General features: G+C 42.4%; 1 protein-coding gene across 2 annotated transcripts in view; it reads right to left on the bottom strand.

Annotated features, from left to right (window-relative positions):
- Positions 1 to 18,796, bottom strand: part of ASAP1 (ArfGAP with SH3 domain, ankyrin repeat and PH domain 1) — a 188,508-nt gene extending 169,712 nt beyond the window's left edge. The window contains exon 1 of one of the 2 annotated variants that reach the window (XM_040431230.1): positions 18,417 to 18,796. The gene's annotated coding sequence lies outside the window, so the exon portion shown is untranslated. The remainder of the gene's footprint in view (positions 1 to 18,416) is intronic. The other variant, XM_040431226.1, reaches the window with a different exon arrangement.
- Positions 18,797 to 19,007: the final 211 nt, after the last annotated feature.

Here is a 19,007-nt window from a genome sequence, read left to right as displayed (position 1 = left end):
AGACAATGCTTCTCATAGCTGAGAATCTGGTACTATTGCATCCAGTTCAGACTCTCCAGCCTAGCAGTTCTATCCTGTCTTGGCTGTGATTTTCAAAAAGAAAAAGAAAAATTGGAGCGAAAATCAAATTGCAATGGACCAACTCAAAGAATGTCCTGGTTGCAAATACAGAATTCATATTTCTCAAAGCTGAAGGTTTGTTACAATTGTACCCAGCCTAGGCAATCCTCTTTGACCTAAACACATCAGCAGCATTTGTTACAATGTATCAGTGCAGGTTAAAATGTTTCAGTCTGGGATCCATCCAGGCTGCACTGCTCAAGGAAGATTGTCTGGATGCAAATGTAACAAACCCTCAGCTGTGTGAAGAATTAGGTCTGGAATAAAATGTATTTTTAATAATGGGCATGTTCATCAATGTTTTTCATTGTTTTTTTTTACATATTTTATTGAACAACTGCATGCCATAGTTTACTATGCTATAGCATCTCTAGTAATGTTAGGAGTAGTAGTCCATAGAGGCACAGTGAACGGGCAGCCCTGAGGTCCCAGCTAAAATACATTTCTGCCCAATTATAAAGGAAATCTCTGTTGAAGCCAATGATTTCCATCAAAAGGGTAGACCCCCCCCCCCCCCCCGATCTCCTGGTTAAAGGGGTTTTCCAGATTTATTATAGTGATGACCTATCCTCAGCATTGGTGGGGGTCCGACGCTGTATGAAAAGTCTGAGGTGCTCGGTGAGTGCTGAGGCCTCTTCCTAGGCCATGTGGCGTCACATTCATATCAGTCACATGGTCTAGGCCAGGGATCAGCAACCTTCGGCACTTCAGTGAAACTACAGCTCCCAGCATGCAAATATGCTCGGCTGCTGTTCTGACTCCCATAGAAGTGAACAGCTGGAGTGCGGAGGTTGCTGATCCCTGGTCTAGGCGCAGCTCAGTCCTATTCAAGTGAATGGGGATGAGCTGCGATACCAAAAACGGCCACTATACAATGGACGGCGCTGTGCCTGGTGAGCAGAGAGGAGGCTGCAGCACTCAAACAGCTGATCTAAGGGACGGGGGTTAGTCAGGTTAGCAATATGATAATCCTAGAAAATCCCTTTAAAGGGATTGCTCCACCAAAAATGTTTTTCATTTTTCAAACCAGCTCCTGGATCTGAATACTTTTGTAATTGCATGTAATTAAAAATTTTGTACAGCAAGTGATCTATTCAATAAAATGTATCTGTAGAGCGCCACCTGCTGTATGTTCATTTTCTTATTTCTTTGTCCACCTCAGTAACATTGCTGAGGTGGTCGCACATGCTCAGCTCCATCCTTCAACTGCCACCAGCCAGATCTATTGTTAGAAGCTGTGACAGTTACAGGGAAAGAACTGCAGCAGAAAGGACATGCCCCAGGAGAGGTGATAGGGGGAGAGCTGCACCAGAAAGGACACCCCCCAGCAGAGGTGATAGGGGGAGAGCTGCACCAGAAAGAACACCCCCAGGAGAGGTGATAGGGGGAGAGCTGCACCAGAAAGGACACCCCCCAGCAGAGGTGATAGGGGGAGAGCTGCACCAGAAAGGACACCCCCCAGCAGAGGTGATATGGGGAGAGCTGCACCAGAAAGGACACACCCCAGGAGAGGTGATAGGGGGAGAGCTGCACCAGAAAGGACACCCCCGGAGAGGTGATAGGGGGAGAGCTGCACCAGAAAGGACACCCCCCCCCCCCCCCCGGAGAGGTGATAGGGGGAGAGCTGCACCAGAAAGGACACCCCCCCCAGGAGAGGTGATAGGGGGAGAGCTGCACCAGAAAGGACCCCCCCCCCAGGAGAGGTGATAGGGGGAGAGCTGCACCAGAAAGGATACTCCTAATGAATGAACTAGACACGCCCACTTTTCAAAAGCAAAAGTTGCAAATTCTTAGTTGCCAACTGTCCCGAATTAGGCAAGACCGTCCCTGATTCTCAGAGACAGTCCCAGCAAATTTGGGCCGTTCCATGTCAAAAATGGGCGAGGCTAATGTAAACCCCACCCACAAGCTGACTGTCCCGGGCGTTTCCAGGGGCGGGGCTTAGATGCCTCAATTCAAGTAAGCAAATCGTTGCTCAAAAATGAGGTGTACCAACATTTGTGACTTTTTTTTCCCACCAGAATCTGGTGAAAAATGGAATGATAAATTGCACAACACTTTTAGGAGCAGAATATAAAATGAAAGCTGTGCTGTGATTGGTTGCTATGGGCAACATAGCAACAAGGATGTTTTCATCAGCCTGCCCCACTGTGAGGCAAAATAAATGGTGAACGTGTAAATGGGCAACAATGACAGTTTTGTTAAATCTTGAAGGGGTTATTCGATATCCAAAATATCCTCCCGCCCCATGCCCGGGCCCCTTGTATGGATTATACTTACCTGCTCCCGGAGACGGGAGGTGCAGCCAATAGCAGGCCGTGACAGTGACCAGCCTTAAGGGGGCGGACGTTTTGATCGGATCGACGCAGATGACGGGGTGCAGGTAAATATGATCCTAGGCATTGGGGAGGATATTTTAGATATCGGATAACCCCTTTAACGCATAATGTTGTACATGTACGGCATTATGCTGCGCTGAGCCCGCTCCATACATGGCAGGTGCCAGCTAACAGCAGACACCTGGTAGCAATGACCGGGATCGGTGATGACGCTGAACAAGGTCTTTTAAGCCTTCAGATGCCGTGATAAACAGCAATCGCGGCATCTGTGATGTAAGGCAGAGGGATGCAACTCCTTCTGTCTTCCAATCAGAGCCCCCACAGTGAAATCACGGGGCTCCCATCGGTTACCATGACAACCTGGGGCCTGCTGGAGGTTCGCAGGCCTGTCATGATAACCTGACTGCTAAGCTTTGCACGAGACACAGCTCAGCAGGGAGCGTGTCACAATCCCCTTCACTCTATTAGGGCCCATGCACACAAACGCATGCCGTAAGTGGGACATATGTCCCGAAGCAGCATCGATCGCGTGCACCGGAGCGCACAGCTTCATACTTTACTATGATGCTGTGCGAGTCGGGCCGCCCATGGGACTACTGTCCCGCACTGATCTGATCATAGTAATCTATAATGCTGTGCTCTCCCCTGCACATGATTGATGGCGTTCTGGGACATACGGCCCGCTGACGGACCATATGTTTCAGAAGGCATACAATACGTTCTTGCCCTTATGGTGATTGGGACAAGGGATCAAAAGATCCCAAGTTCTAGACCCCTAATGTGGTTAAATGTTATTAAGTAAAAAAAAAAAAAAAATGTTACATATAAAAATATATAAACAATTAAAAAATGTAATTATCAGGTATCGCCACCTCTGAAAAAATGTCTGAGCCGCTAAAAAAAATTTTTTTTATTTCCTGTGTGGCGAACACCGTAATGGAAGACACAATAAGAACAAGCAATTCGCCATTTTTTAGCCACCTTGTACCCCAAAAACAGTTGAAAAAAGTTGTATGTACCCCAAAAATGGTACCAATAAAAAATACAGGTCGTTCTGCAAAAAATAAGAATATGGCGATCCAAAGAAAATTTAGATTTTTTTTAAAGGTTTTTATTTTAAGTAATAGACAAGTTTTGAGCTGCAGAATAAGGACGTCATATCATGTTTAGCGCACATTGAATGCCGCAATGTCAAAACCCCCCCCAAAAAAACTTTTTTTTTCTTTCAATTTTACCCCACAAAGAATTTTTTTCCCCGTTTTCCAGTATAAGACATGGTAAATTAAAGTCATGTTGTCCCACAAAAAATAATCCTTCATACTGTATGTCTTGGTGAATGGAAAAATAAAAAAGTTATGGCTATTGGAATGTAGGGAGGAAAAATCAAAAATGCAAAACGACGTTTCCTCTCGGCCGCGCCCCTATTTATCATCTACAGTGCGGGAGTTTTGCGCACAGCTCTCCCCTTCCTCCATGCTTGCTACATGTGTCCGTTCTGGGTTCCATATGGGAGCCCTCAGGCGCGTTGTGCAATTTTCGCCTCGTGTTTTCCTCGCCAAGAGCTTCCTGGTTATTGTGGATCAGCACTCCCATCGTGCACACATGGCGTACCGCGCCCAGCTGTTCACATCTGCTGCAGACCGCCTGCCGGTCATTGCCCTATCCCCCCCCCCCCCCCCCCCCCCCCCCCCGCGTGCCACGAACACCCTGTTAATTAAAGGCAGACAGGACGTGGGATCGCAGCAGAGCTTTCCTTCCTCCATGGAGGGTTTCCTGCCATTGCCGCTCTCGGGGTGTCAGAGCCGGATCACATTTCACAAAGTTCCTGCTGATAGGAATCATGCCTGTTGCGCTACAGAACTGCGGTATCCGAACATGACCTTACAGCACGATTCATCCCGAGCTCCCTGGTGCATGAATAGAATGCCGAAACTGCAGTAAAAACTGACACTGCTGCACAAGCGTGTGGAAAATACCTATCTAGGGGCAACTGACCATTGCCTCTGCAGTCCCCCTAGTACGTTGTCCCAGATTCGGGCTACATTCACACAAGCGCGCATGTTTTGCGGAGCTCAAATTGCGGATCGGCTAAATACGAATGCGGTCTGTGTGCATCCCGCACTTTTCGTGGGCCCCATTGAAAAATCGCCTATTCTTGACTGCAAAATGGACAGAAAAATAGGACAGGTTCTATCTTTTTTTTTTGCGGAACGGACATATGTGTGCTATCCGGATTTTTTGAGGACCCATAGAAATGAATGGGTCAGGGTGCGATCCGCCATAAATGCGGATCGGATGCGGACTGAAAATACAGTCGTGTGAATGTAGCCTTGGGCCTCATGCACACGAACATTGTTTGTTTCCGTGTCCGTTCCGGGGGTTTTTTGCGAATAGGATGCAGACCCTATCATTTCCATGGGTCCGCAAAAAATGCATCAGTATGTCCGTTCCGTAGCCCCTCAAAAACAATAGAACATGTCCTATTCTTGTCCGTTTTAGGCATTGTCGCAATGCGGACCGCAAAACACATACGGTCGTGTGCATGTGGCCTTATGTTGTGCCACTTGCTCTGGAATTCTGTGCATGGCGCTGCTACCGAGTATATAATATATGGGCACTGTATGGCAGTATTATTTACACCATAGCAGCATTATATGGCAGTAGTTCATTCCAGGGAATGCAGTCAGTGGCCGTTCTACCAAGGCTTAGTCAGGACTGTCAGCCATCTGCATCCGGGATGGCAGCACAGGGCAACTTTCCTGCCAGCAAACTGCCCAACAGCTGCAGAGCATTGCACCTGTAGTCTTGAAGCTTGTGGTGATGTCACTAGATGTCGGTGTAAATTGAAGCACTTGGGCATGTGTGATTTCTAATACTGATATCTTCCTCTAAGGCCTCCTGCACACAACCGTTTTTTTCCCCCGTTTAATGGCCGTTTTTTTGCGTTCCGTATAAAAACGGAATGTACTCCGAATGGATTCCGTTTCCGTTTTTCCGTTCCGTTTAAAGATAGAACATGTCCTATTATTGCCCGCAAATCACGTTCCGTGGCTCCATTCAAGTCAATGGGTCCGCAAAAAAAAACGTTTCCGTTCCGATTTTTGCGGAACCATCTATTGAAAATGTTATGCCCAGCCCAATTTTATCTATGTAATTACTGTATACTGTATATGCCATACGGAAAAATGGAACAGAAACGGAAACACAACGGAAAAAAAATACTGAACGACGGATCCGTGAAAAACGGACCGCAAAACACTGAAAAAGCCATACGGTCGTGTGCAGGAGGCCTAAGAGCCCAGATGCAGCTGCTACCTCTGCACCTTCCATAGCTGGATGTCTCTGCCTAGATGGCATTTTATCTTCTGCAAAGGTCTGTGTCTCACAACCGCCACTAGGGGCACTGCACTGAATGCAGATTCATATAGCAATGAAATATTTCCAGTAAAGAGGACCCGTCACCGCTCCTGTCATGTCTGTTTAGTAAATACCTGCATTCCCCATGTAATAACAATTCTGCAGCATCTATTGTTCTGCTATTCCTCTATTATTGCTAGAAGTTTATGAATGAATTGCCTGAAGTCTACAATAAAGGTCCATCTGGGTGTGACCAGTTGGTGGTGTGTCCCTACATAGCCCGACACTGTGCAGGGACACCTCCCCAACTGGTGACACCCATCTGCACCTTCATTGCAAACTGCTTGTAATTCATTCATAACTTCTAGTTGGAATAATTGAGGAAGTACAGTACAATAAGCCATAAGATGCTGCAAAGTTGTTACTACACGGGGAATGCAAGTAATGACTAAACCAGACAAGTCAGGAGAGGGGAGAGCTCCTTTTTAAGCTCCTTAGCTCCCCCTAGTGGTGGCCAGAATTGAATAAAATAAAGTAATGGGATGTAATTTACAGTTGAAAAATCAGCCACGGATCCACAGCAAAATCCGAATCCCTCGAAGAAGCTGCCCATAGAAAACTATTAGGCCACCTGCACACGACAAATTTCATGGGCTTTTTTTTCCATGTGGATTTTGAAATCTGCAGCATGTCAAATGTTTGTGCGATTTGTGGTGCAAAAATCTGCAAGTAACGTGTGGTTTTTGGGCGGAAAACGCACAGAAATCTGCACAAAAATCCATACACATTTTCTAAACGCATACAATGTGCATCGTGTGCAGGTACCCTAAGGCATCGTCCACATTTCCGTTTTTTCACCGACGTGTGCTGTCTGCATTTTCCGCGGACAGCACGCGTTCCCATTGATTTAAACGTGTCTGTTCACATCTCAGTATTTTGTTTCCGACCGCGGGTCAGTAAAAAAGATCACGGAGACGTGCACTACTTTCATCCGTGATGGGGACAAAGCACGCCCGTAGAAGTCTATGGTTCTGTGAAAATCTCGGACACAACACGCATGGCATCCGTGGTGCGTCCGTTTTTCACTGAAGACTAATAGGAGAGTCTTTGGAAATAGATTTTCAGCTTAATTATGGATAGTAAAAAACGGACACACGGACCAACCGTGGATTCTTTACAGGCATCTTCACGGATGAAACGCGTACGCTTTTTTTTCACGGACGAGGAAATGTGGACAAGGCCTACAGCTGCCTGCACACTGTGTAGATTTATTTGCAGAAAATCCGCCAGAAATCTGCAGAAAACCACAAAAAAACAAAACCGAATATAAATCTGCACTATTTATGGTGGTTTTGGTGCGTTTTTTGTGCGGGTGTTTTTTTGTTGCGGATTTTCTTTTTATGGTGACAGCCCTATTGAAGTCTATGGGGAAATCATTCTACAGAAGGTGCGCAATCGCAGAAAAACTGCACGTATTCCGCATAGTGTACAGTCACCACGGTCATCACATGGTCCATCACATGATCTTTTACCATGGTGATGGACCATGTGATGACCGGAGTGACGTCACCACAGGTCCTGTTCCTGCACACAGCAAAGAAGAAGACAGAAGAGATGCCGGCTGCGCGATCAAGTGGATTAAGGTGAGTTAAATTATTTTTTAATTTTTTTTAACCCCTCCATCGCTATTGTACTATGCATTCTGTATTCAGAATGCTATTATTTTCCCTTATAACCATGTTATAAGGGAAAATAATAATGATCAGGTCTCCATCCAGATCGTCTCCTAGCAACCGTGCATGAAAATCGCACCACATCCGCACTTGCTTGCGGATGCTTGCGATTTTCACGCAACCCCATTCACTTCTATGGGGCCTGCGTTACGTGAAAAACGCACAAAGAGGAGCATGCTGCGATTTTCACGCAATGCACAAGTGATGCGTGAAAATCACAGCTCATGTGAACAGCCCCATAGAAATGAATGGGTCGGGATTCAGTGCGGGTGCAATGCGTTCAACTCACACATCGCATCCGCGCGGAAAACTCGTCCGTGTGAAAGGGGCCTTAGGTCACTGTGTTCAGTTTACAACTTACCATAGAGTCATTACATCCAATTGGCTGCCATGTTTTTCTCAAATCCCCCTCCCCGCCCCCTTAATTTTGTCTAATGACCACTTAGCTTGTCCTTACATGGCGGTATTATTAGACTGCGCGTCCAGCAGAACTAATCGGAAATGCTGCAGCGCTCATTCACTACTGAACTCTGCTAAGCCTGCAGTTTTATTCATTACCTATACATATTTAATCACCTATGATGTAAATTGTAATGAATATACAATGGCTCTAGTTAACCCTATAGGGTGCTCCAAGCTCTGAAGCAGCTGAACACCAGTATTATCCAGGGCTGATCTGTAATGTGTGAGGAATTGGGGGCGCTGTTGCATTGGCGTCTATGAAAAATACTTGCCGCCATCAGTGTTAGAAAGTGGTACTGCAATTAAAAGATTGAGGGCATTGTCCCAAAATCACAACTTACCACCAGGGTTGCCAACTGTCCCGAAATTTCTGGACAATCAGTAGAAATAGGCTACCTTTTTCTTGTGTCTGTGAAAAAAAATAGATGTGTCTGCGATTTTTTTATTTTTCCGAGGCTGGTGGTACTTGACTAGATTGTTTTGGGGGTAATTATCATCACTTTGCAGCTCACAGGAAATGTTAGGTTATTTTAAAATATAGACATGTGTTACGTATAATGAGAGATGAGCGAAGTTATGAAAAATTTGATTCGGCTGCTGCATCAAAATTCAATTTGTAACAAATTGCTTTGTCGCGAATCGCATTCCTTTGTATGTAGCGGGCGCAATGACGGGGAACAGCGATCGCGCCACCCCCCGTCATTGAACCGCTCAGATGCCGCGTTCATCACTGATTGCGGCATCTGAGAATAAGGCCTCATGCACACGACCGTATGTATTTTGCGGTCCGCAAAAACGGATCTGCAAAAAATACGGATGACGTCCGTGTGCATTCCGTATATTGCCCCTAATAGAACAGTCCTATCCTTGTCCGTAATGCAGACAATAATAGGACATGTTCTATTTTTTTGCGGAAAAGAAAATACGGACATACGGAAACGGAATGCACGCGGAGTACCTTCCCTTTTTTTTTGCCGACCCATTGAAATGAATGGTTCCGTATACGGTCCGCAAAGAAAAAAAGGAACGGACACGGAAAGAAAATACGTTCGTATGCATGAAGCCTAAGGGTCCATTCACACATCCATGTGTGTTTTTTGCGGATTCGCAAAACACGGACATCGGCAATGTGTGTTCCGCATTTTGAGGACCTCACATCGCCAGCACTATAATAGAATATGCCTAATCTTGTCCGCAATTGCGGACAAGAATAGGAAACATTCTATTTTCTTTTGGGGAACGGAATTGCGGACCCGGATTTGCGGGCAGCACATTGCAGCAAAATGCGGAACAGAATTGCGGACGTGGGAATGGACCCTAATAGTGAGGGCTTTCAGGGCTTAATCAGGGTAAAAAATAAATAACTACTCACCTCCTCTATTTGCGTGCTAAGAGGCGGCCACGGCCATCTTGATTAAAATCTTGCGCTGTGATTTGATGACGTCATCGCTGATACATCATCCCGCGCGGTTTCTGCAATCAAGATAGCCGTGGCTTCCTCCTTGCGCACAAATGGATGAGATGAGTATGTCATTTTCTTTTTTTATTGCCATTTCAGGAATAATAGACTCGTTACAACGAAGTGTGAGTAAATTTGGCTTCACGGCAAATCAAATTTTTCCTGAAATACGGATCTAAGTCAATTCATTTGGCTTCAATTCGCTTAACACTACTTATAATCTTTATCATTCATTATGGTTTTCCAATTTGTCCGTAAATAATGTTGTCTGTCCATTATTTTGGGATAAGTTGTCCCTGCTTATCACCTTTCCTCTTGCTTGATTGCTGAGGGTTCAGCTGCTGGGACTCCCACGATCACGAGAATAGGAGTCTCCCATTTAGGCCTCATGCACACGACCGTGTTTTGTTTCTGTGTCCGTTCCGTTTTTTTTTGCGGATAGGATGCAGACCCATTCATTTCAATGGGTCCGCATCAGTATGTCCGTTCCGTTGCCCCGCAAAACAAAACCAGTGCTTGTCCTATTTTTTTCTAGTTTGCGGACAAGGATAGGCATTATTACAATGGATCCGCAAAAAAAACGTCATCCGTCATACGGTCGTGTCCATGTAGCCTTATATGAAGGAACACACATGCACGGTTTCTGCAACAAAAATCTGAATCCGCTTCCAATCCGCCAAAGTGTGCATGAATTGAAAATCAAAGTAAGGCCTCATGCACGCAACCGTTGTTGTGTTCCGTTCCGCAAAATGGGGTTCCGTTGTTCCGTGATCCGTTTCCGTTTTTGTTTCCGTGTGTCTTCCTTGATTTTTGGAGGATCACCAGACATAAAGGAAAGTAAAAAAAAGGCTAAGTCAAGTTTGCCATGCAAATGATAGGAAAAAAACGGACGCGGACGCGCGGACACGGATGACAATCTTGTGTGCCTCCGCGTTTTTTCACGGTCCCATTGACTTGAATGGGTCCGCGAACCGTTATCCGCAAAAAAAAAATAGGACAGGTTATATTTTTTGGACGGACTGGAACCATGGATCACGGACGCGCATGACAAACGGTGCATTAGCCGAGTTTTCCACGGACCCATTGAAAGTCAATGGGTCCGCAGAAAATCATGAAAAACGGAACAACGGACACGGAAGAAAACAAGGGTCGTGTGCATGAGGCCTAAGGCATAAAAATCACATAAAAAGAGCACGAAGAAGTGCTATAAAAACTGCACCAAATGAAAAACTGGACTTAAAAAAGTACGCAAAATGTGAAATTCTGATGGATTTCAAGACAACTATGTGAATGCACATACATGTTTTCATAAAGCTAAACCTTGTGCCAAAAGGTATTTTCTTGCCACTTTACATGGAGTTTGTCACTTTGCTTCCATGACCACTGCCGCCAATCACAGGTCTCAGCAGTGATGTGCCGTTCAAGTGGATGGGACTGGTCACGGTACCAAGCCACTTCCTGGTTCTGCAGCGGCACGAGCATGGGACACACATGGGGACCATAGAGGTTGTCGGCTCTTAGGCCTGACAACCCCTTTAATCTATAACACAGGCCTCTATTGAATTATTTCCATCCGTGATTGTTTACCAAAACGAGGATTGGAGCCTCCACAGACGTAAGGTATTTGGGAAAGATCTGCACCTGGTTTTGGCCCAAAATCACTGATGGAAATCACTGACCGAACACTGACACTAAAAGTCGAAGGGGCTCTGTGAATAAAATCCAAAGAAGACCTAGAGCAGGGGTACTCAACTGGCGGACCGCGATTGCCAGCTGTCCGGACCAATGCTTATCCCACGTTCAACTGTATCTGTGTCCTGAGGATGCAGATCCAGTCGGCCTCTATGGTGATTGGGACCGTGGGAGTGCCTATAGGCTGGTGCAAGCACCGACACCTCTGCTGGATTTTAGGGTGGTCACATAACCATGGTAACAAGCAGTGTATAATGTGATGGAAAAATGAATCCAGCCAGCAAAGGGATGAATGCTATTTCCCGAACTTTCAAAACCCCTTCAAGGATACATCTTACTATGTGAGGGGGGCACGTAGAGAACATCACTTTGTTCTGGGAACTTTTAAGAGGGGCTCGTTTTGTGTGAGGAGCACCTAAGGGATCATCCTACTGTGAGGGGGCGCTTAGGGGAATAATACTCTGTGGGGAGGAACTTAGGAGGGATCGCAATGTGTCAGGGGCATCATGTGTGGGGGCACCAAGGGATCCACTCTGTGGAGCACTAAAGGGATATCATACTGTCTGAGGGGCATTAAACGGGCATCATTATTGTTAGGGGGCACTGAAAGGAGATTAGGTGGGCTTAGAGGTGTGGCTTGTTGTAAAAAAATAATAATAATAATGCAGCGCTACACGCCAATGGTGTTGTCCCTCCTTATATATTTCTTTGTTTTGCAGCTCGGACCTTCATCCTACAGCAGTCTCAGGTATCTGGACCTTTGCAAAAAGTACTTGAGTACCCCTAGAGGGACCTGGATCCTATAAGAGGGATATCTGGGAGCTGCGGGCATTTGCACTTCTGCGTGTCAAGAAAAGCATGTGATGTGTTTTTTTTAAGTACTTTCCACAAGCTGCTGCATGAGCAGACGGCCATGTCCGGCTTCCTGCGCCAGGATGGGGAAGTAGTCCGCAAACAGCCACAGCACAACACCTTATAAGATGCTAAGTTTAGAAGCGATGCTTGATGGGTTTGTAATATTGTAAAACACAAAAGGAATCATTTTACCCGAAACCTACAAAAGGCCATGAAATGTAGCAGCCCATGACAACTAAAATCAGCTCTGCTACATCTGTAAGTCTGTATATCTCTACCAGGAATGAAAAAGTCAGTGTGTAAACAGAGCTTAGGATCTTCATGTACGTCTTAATTACAGTTTGGATATTAGCCAAGCGCACCAGGCAATCAATCTCCAACATGCACACAAGCGTCCCCGGCATGCTGGTTTCCACAATGCAAAGGGTCTTGATAGACATCTACCTCCCTCAAGGACATAATCCCAGTTGTAGTTAATTTTGGATATAATCACTGAGGGCTGAAAACTGCAGATCCGCTGTTCTTTCAGCCGCATGTTTACATTTTTCATATTATCCCTCCAATGATTTGTTAACACATATTCAAAAGAGCAGAATAAAGAATCTATTCCCCCCCCCCCATATATATTCCAGAATTAGGATACGCAGCAAGAGGAATGCTTAAAAGAAAACTCCACGTCTGAATAGTCATTTACAGAATTACATATTTATCATCAACGTGGAAAGTTAATTACATATGTAAACCCAAGAACTACTATAATACTGCCTCCTATGTACAAGAATATAACTATTATAATACTGCTCCTATGTACAAGAATATAACTACTATAATACTGCTCCTATATACAAGAATATAACTACTACAATACTGCTCCTATGTACAAGAATATAACTACTATAATACTGCTCCTATGTACAAGAATATAACTACTATAATACTGCCCCTATGTACAAGAATATAACTACTATAATACTGCTCCTATGTACAAGAATATAACTACTATAATACTGCCCCTATGTACAAGAATATAACTACTATAATACTGCTCCTATGTACAAGAATATAACTACTATAATATTGCCTCCTATGTACAAGAATATAACTACTATAATTCTGCTCCAAAACACAAGAATATAATTACTGTAATACTGCTCCTATATACAAGAATATAACTACTATAATACTGCTCCTATGTACAAGAATATAACTACTATAATACTGCTCCTATGTACAAGAATATAACTACTATAATACTGCCCCTATGTACAAGAATATAACTACTATAATACTGCTCCTATGTACAAAAATATAACTACTATAATACTGCCCCTATGTACAAGAATATAACTACTATAATACTGCTCCTATGTACAAGAATATAACTACTATAATACTGCTCCTATATACAAGAATATAACTACTATAATACTGCCTCCTATGTACAAGAATATAACTACTATAATACTGCTCTTATGTACAAGGATATAACTACTATAATACTGCTCCTATGTACAAGAATATAACTACTATAATAATGCTTCTATGTACAAGAATATAACTACTATAATACTGCCTCCTATGTACAAGAATATAACTACTATAATACTGCTCCTATGTACAAGAATATAACTACTATAATACTGCTCCTATGTACAAGAATATAACTACAATAATACTGCTCCTATGTACAAGAATATAACTACTATAATACTGCCTCCTATGTACAAGAATATAACTACTATAATACTGCCCCTATGTACAAGAATATAACTACTATAATACTGCTCCTATGTACAAGAATATAACTACTATAATACTGCTCCTATGTACAAGAATATAACTACTATAATACTGCTCCTATGTACAAGAATATAACTACTATAATACTGCCTCCTATGTACAAGAATATAACTGCTATAATACTGCTCCTATGTATAAGAATATAACTACTATAATACTGCCTCCTATGTACAAGAATATAACTACTATAATACTGCTCCTATGTACAAGAATATAACTACTATAATACTGCTCCTATGTACAAGAATATAACTACTATAATATTGCCTCCTATGTACAAGAATATAACTACTATAATACTGCTCCTATATACAAGAATATAACTACTATAATACTGCTCCTATGTACAAGAATATAACTACTATAATACTGCTCCTATGTACAAGAATATAACTACTATAATACTGCCCCTATGTACAAGAATATAACTACTATAATACTGCTCCTATGTACAAGAATATAACTACTATAATACTGCCTCCTATGTACAAGAATATAACTACTATAATACTGCTCCTATGTACAGGAATATAACTACTATAATACTGCTCCTATGTACAAGAATATAATTACTATAATACTGCTCCTATGTACAAGAATATAACTACTATAATACTGCCTCCTATGTACAAGAATATAACTACTATAATACTGCTCCTATGTACAAGAATATAACTACTATAATACTGCCTCCTATGTACAAGAATATAACTACTATAATACTGCCTCCTATGTACAAGAATATATCTACTATAATACTGCTCCTATGTACAAGAATATAACTACTATAATACTGCTCCTATGTACAAGAATATAACTACTATAATACTGCCTCCTATGTACAAGAATATAACTACTATAATACTGCTCCTATGTACAAGAATATAACTACTATAATACTGCTCCTATGTACAAGAATATAACTACTATAATACTGCCTCCTATGTACAAGAATATAACTACTATAATACTGCCCCTATGTACAAGAATATAACTACTATAATACTGCCCCTATGTACAAGAATATAACTACTATAATACTGCTCCTATATACAAGAATATAACTACTATAATACTGCCACCTATGTACAAGAATATAACTACTATAATACTGCTCCTATGTACAAGAATATAACTACTATAATACTGCCTCCTATGTACAAGAATATAACTACTATAATACTGCCTCCTATGTACAAGAATATAACTACTATAATACTGCCTCCTATGTACAAGAATATAACTATGCCTCCTATGTACAAGAATATAACTACTATAATTCTGCTCCAAAACACAAGAATATAATTACTGTAATACTGCTCCTATATACAAGAATATAACTACTATAATACTGCTCCTATGTACAAGAATATAACTACTATAATACTGCTCCTATGTACAATATAGGAGGTAATACTGCCTCCTATGTACAAGAATATAACTACTATAATACTGCCTCCTATGTATAAGAATATAACTACTATAATACTGCTCCTATGTACAAGAATATAACTACTATAATACTGCCTCCTATGTACAAGAATATAACTACTATAATACTGCTCCTATGTACAAGAATATAACTACTATAATACTGCTCCTATATACAATTATATAACTACTATAATACTGCTCCTATGTACAAGAATATACCTACTATAATACTGCTCCTATGTACAAGAATATAACTACTATAATACTGCTCCTATGTACAAGAATATAACTACTATAATACTGCTCCTATGTAGAATAATATAACTACTATAATACTGCTCCTATGTACAAGAATATACCTACTATAATACTGCTCCTATGTACAAGGATATAACTACTATAATACTGCTCCTATGTACAAGAATATAACTACTATAATACCGCTCCTATGTACAAGAATATAACTACTATAATACTGCCTCCTATGTACATGAATATAACTACTATAATACTGTCTCCTATGTGCAAGAATATAACTACTATAATACTGCTCCTATGTACAAGAATATAACTACTATAATACTGCTTCTATGTACAAGAATATAACTACTATAATACTGCCTCCTATGTACAAGAATATAACTACTATAATACTGCTCCTATGTACAAGAATATAACTACTATAATACTGCCTCCTATGTACAAGAATATAACTACTATAATACTGCTCCCTGTGTACCACAGTACTTTCCATTACCGTGCGTTGCTGGTTTTGTGTAGTCAGCACTATAGGGCTGATTTGCAGGATACGGGGGATCACTAAGTGCTCGGTCATGTGCCGGTAATAGATGCGGTGTAAATTGCTCGGTATGATTTCCCCGGATGCTTTCTGAGAAGTCATCGGGGTTTCTACCATTAAAGCTTCTACTACACAAGTTCCTGCTGGTACATTGTGTCAGCAACAAAGATGATACATTCATGGATTTCCTGCCGATCAGTGCTCTGGTCCCACCTGACACTCTGTTCACAGAGACGCCATCGGGGACATGCTCTGTGTATTGTATGCTGCAGCACGAGGTCCCATGTGACGGTACATTTTATATCATATATAAACTACTTCTTCTGATGTCAGGAAATCAATGTTGAGAACATCAACTGTTTACAAGATGAAATCATCAGAAGAAACCAAGACCGTTAAAGGCATTGTATAAACTTCACATCTCACTTTCTTACCATTATTAAAATCTCTGCTTGCCACCAGTGAATGGAAATATGTCCATGACCTGCTTTCTGTGCTTGTTGCATATTTCCTAATATTTGAATCCACGTTCAGGTGACATTTTTAACCCTGCCTCAGTTTGCCCATAAATCTTCACAGAAGCGCCCACTTTCCTGCCCACTTGTATGTCCCCCCTCCTTTGGACAGTTGGGAAGTATGTTACCTCTGATATATTGGCTAATTGCAGAAGCCACTAGGGGTAGCTCACTGCATACAGAATTTTACAGTTTAGAATGACAGTGGTAACAGTGGTGTAATGCAGATTTATACTGCATTGCACTTTAGTTAGTTTTGGACACTATATGGCGGTGGTATAATGTAAGGTTCCTAGCACTGTTTTGGGATAGTAAATGGCACTATTATTCGTGTACTGTATGGTGTTGTCATTCAGATTCCAACTGTTGCGCACTGTCGTTTTAGGCATTATATGGCAGTGGTATAGTATATGGTTCCTAGCGCTGTTATTTGGGCACTTTAAACTGCATTTCACTCTAGTTTTGAGCACTTTATGGCGGTGATATAATGTAAGGTTCCTAGAACCTGAATGGCAATATTATTGTGCACTGTCTGGTGGTGTCATTCAGATTCAAACTGTATTGCACTTTAGTTTTTGACTGTATATGGCGGTGGTATAGTGTATGGTTCCTAAACTGTTTTGGGACACTAAATGGCACTTTTATTAGTGGGTTTTGAATGGCACCATTATTTGGGCAATGTATTGTGGTGTTATTTAGAGTCACACTGCATTGCACTTTTGAGCACTATATGGTGGTGATATAGTGTATGGTTCATAGCACTGTTTTTGGACTATTATTGTGCACCCTATGGTGGTGTCATTCAGATTTACACTGCATTGCACTTTGGTTTTGGGTACTATATGGCGGTGGTATAGTGTACAATAATAATCTTTATGTAGAGCCACCATAGGATTGTTTTTGGGCACTAAATGACATTGTTATTATCAGGTAGGGAATGGCACTACTTTTTCGGCACTGTATTATGGCATCAATAAGATCAGCACCGTATGGGAAGCACATGAATCACTTTACGGTCACTTTACGGTAGTATAGGGTATGGTATGTGGACCTATTTTGGGGCACCCTATGGCAAATATATTAGGCTAGGTCTACATTGTGACTTGCGACCGTGCGACATTAAGGTCACACATTTGCAATTGAGCCCATGTGCAATTTCATGTTCCCCCCAGTGGAAATAATACACAATACTGCACACTGATCTACCGCAATCACATAGTACGGTACTCATGACACACAAAGCCATTGATCAGCTTTTCTTCACCCAGGACAAAAATCCAGTTTGCTGCTCTAGCCTTGTATCTAAATACCCTGGCACAGGCAAAGCGTCTCGTTAGTGCCCCCTGCGGTCCATGGCATGTGCTCCGCCAGTCCCTCAGCTGTGCTCCTGATGACATAATATCACACACTACTCCAAGTATAAATGTGGCAAAAAGTGTATCCTTATTTCCTTTGTTACTGATGCAGCAGAGCTGAATAAGTTTCGAAAATGGGTTTGTCTTTTGGTGCTGACGGACATACGACATGTGGCGGTTGTAAATTTTTTGTACAGGACTGAGCGACTTACGGCCAGTGATGCACTTTGCTAGCCCAAATTTTTTTTTAGATTTATTGCAACCCCAATTCACAAAGCTCATATAGCCGGGATGCTAAAGAGCCGAGTATGTAGCACACCTAAGTTAAAACTCACAGGGATATTACAAGTTGTGGTGGATCCGTGTTTTTACATAGGACTGCAGGAAAACCCACCATATCTCAATTCACAAAATTCAGCTCTGCTACATCTGCCTAACAATTTAACATTTGCTTTAAGTTAGCACGATGCTCACCACCACGCCTAGCAGAACTCACCAGGATGTGTTCAGCTCCAATTTCCATTCCAAGTTGCTGCCCCGGATTGAAATCCATTATTCCATGGTCCAAGAGCGTGAAAAGCGGAGCTGGGCGAAGGAGGCCTGAGGACGTGCCATCCAAATATCAACTGCGGGGACGTATAGATCCGGAGGATTCCTAGCACAGGGACGTATGGATCGCATCCATTGACTGTCCTCTCCTGTCTGCTCACACTTCAGCTGGAGGAGAACAGGAAGGAAAATCTACCATGTGAGAGAGAGAGAGAGAGAGAGAGGGAGAGCCGGCCTGGAAAGCCCTAGGGTGCAAAAGGACGGATTTCAGGAAATCTATACAGTTCAACAGGAAATCTGAAGACTGAGAGCACATTCCAGAGGCAGGAGAGAGATACAGCGGACTGCTGCACTTACTGGGACTGCTGCTCTGGTTATTGGGAGCCCAGTATTGATCCGCAGAAGAGGAGACCAGGAACTTACTGAAGACTAAGTCATCTTAAGACTCTCCGCAGCCTAATATAAAAAAATATTATACAAGCAATGTTCAGTTCATTCATTCATAATATATTTTTCATCCATTCATTCTCTAATTATT

This window comes from Bufo bufo, chromosome 5 (genome assembly GCF_905171765.1).
Source record: "Bufo bufo chromosome 5, aBufBuf1.1, whole genome shotgun sequence".
NCBI lineage: Eukaryota > Metazoa > Chordata > Amphibia > Anura > Bufonidae > Bufo > Bufo bufo.
Note: the sequence above shows the minus strand (reverse complement) of the source record. Positions and strands in the feature narration are given on the sequence as shown.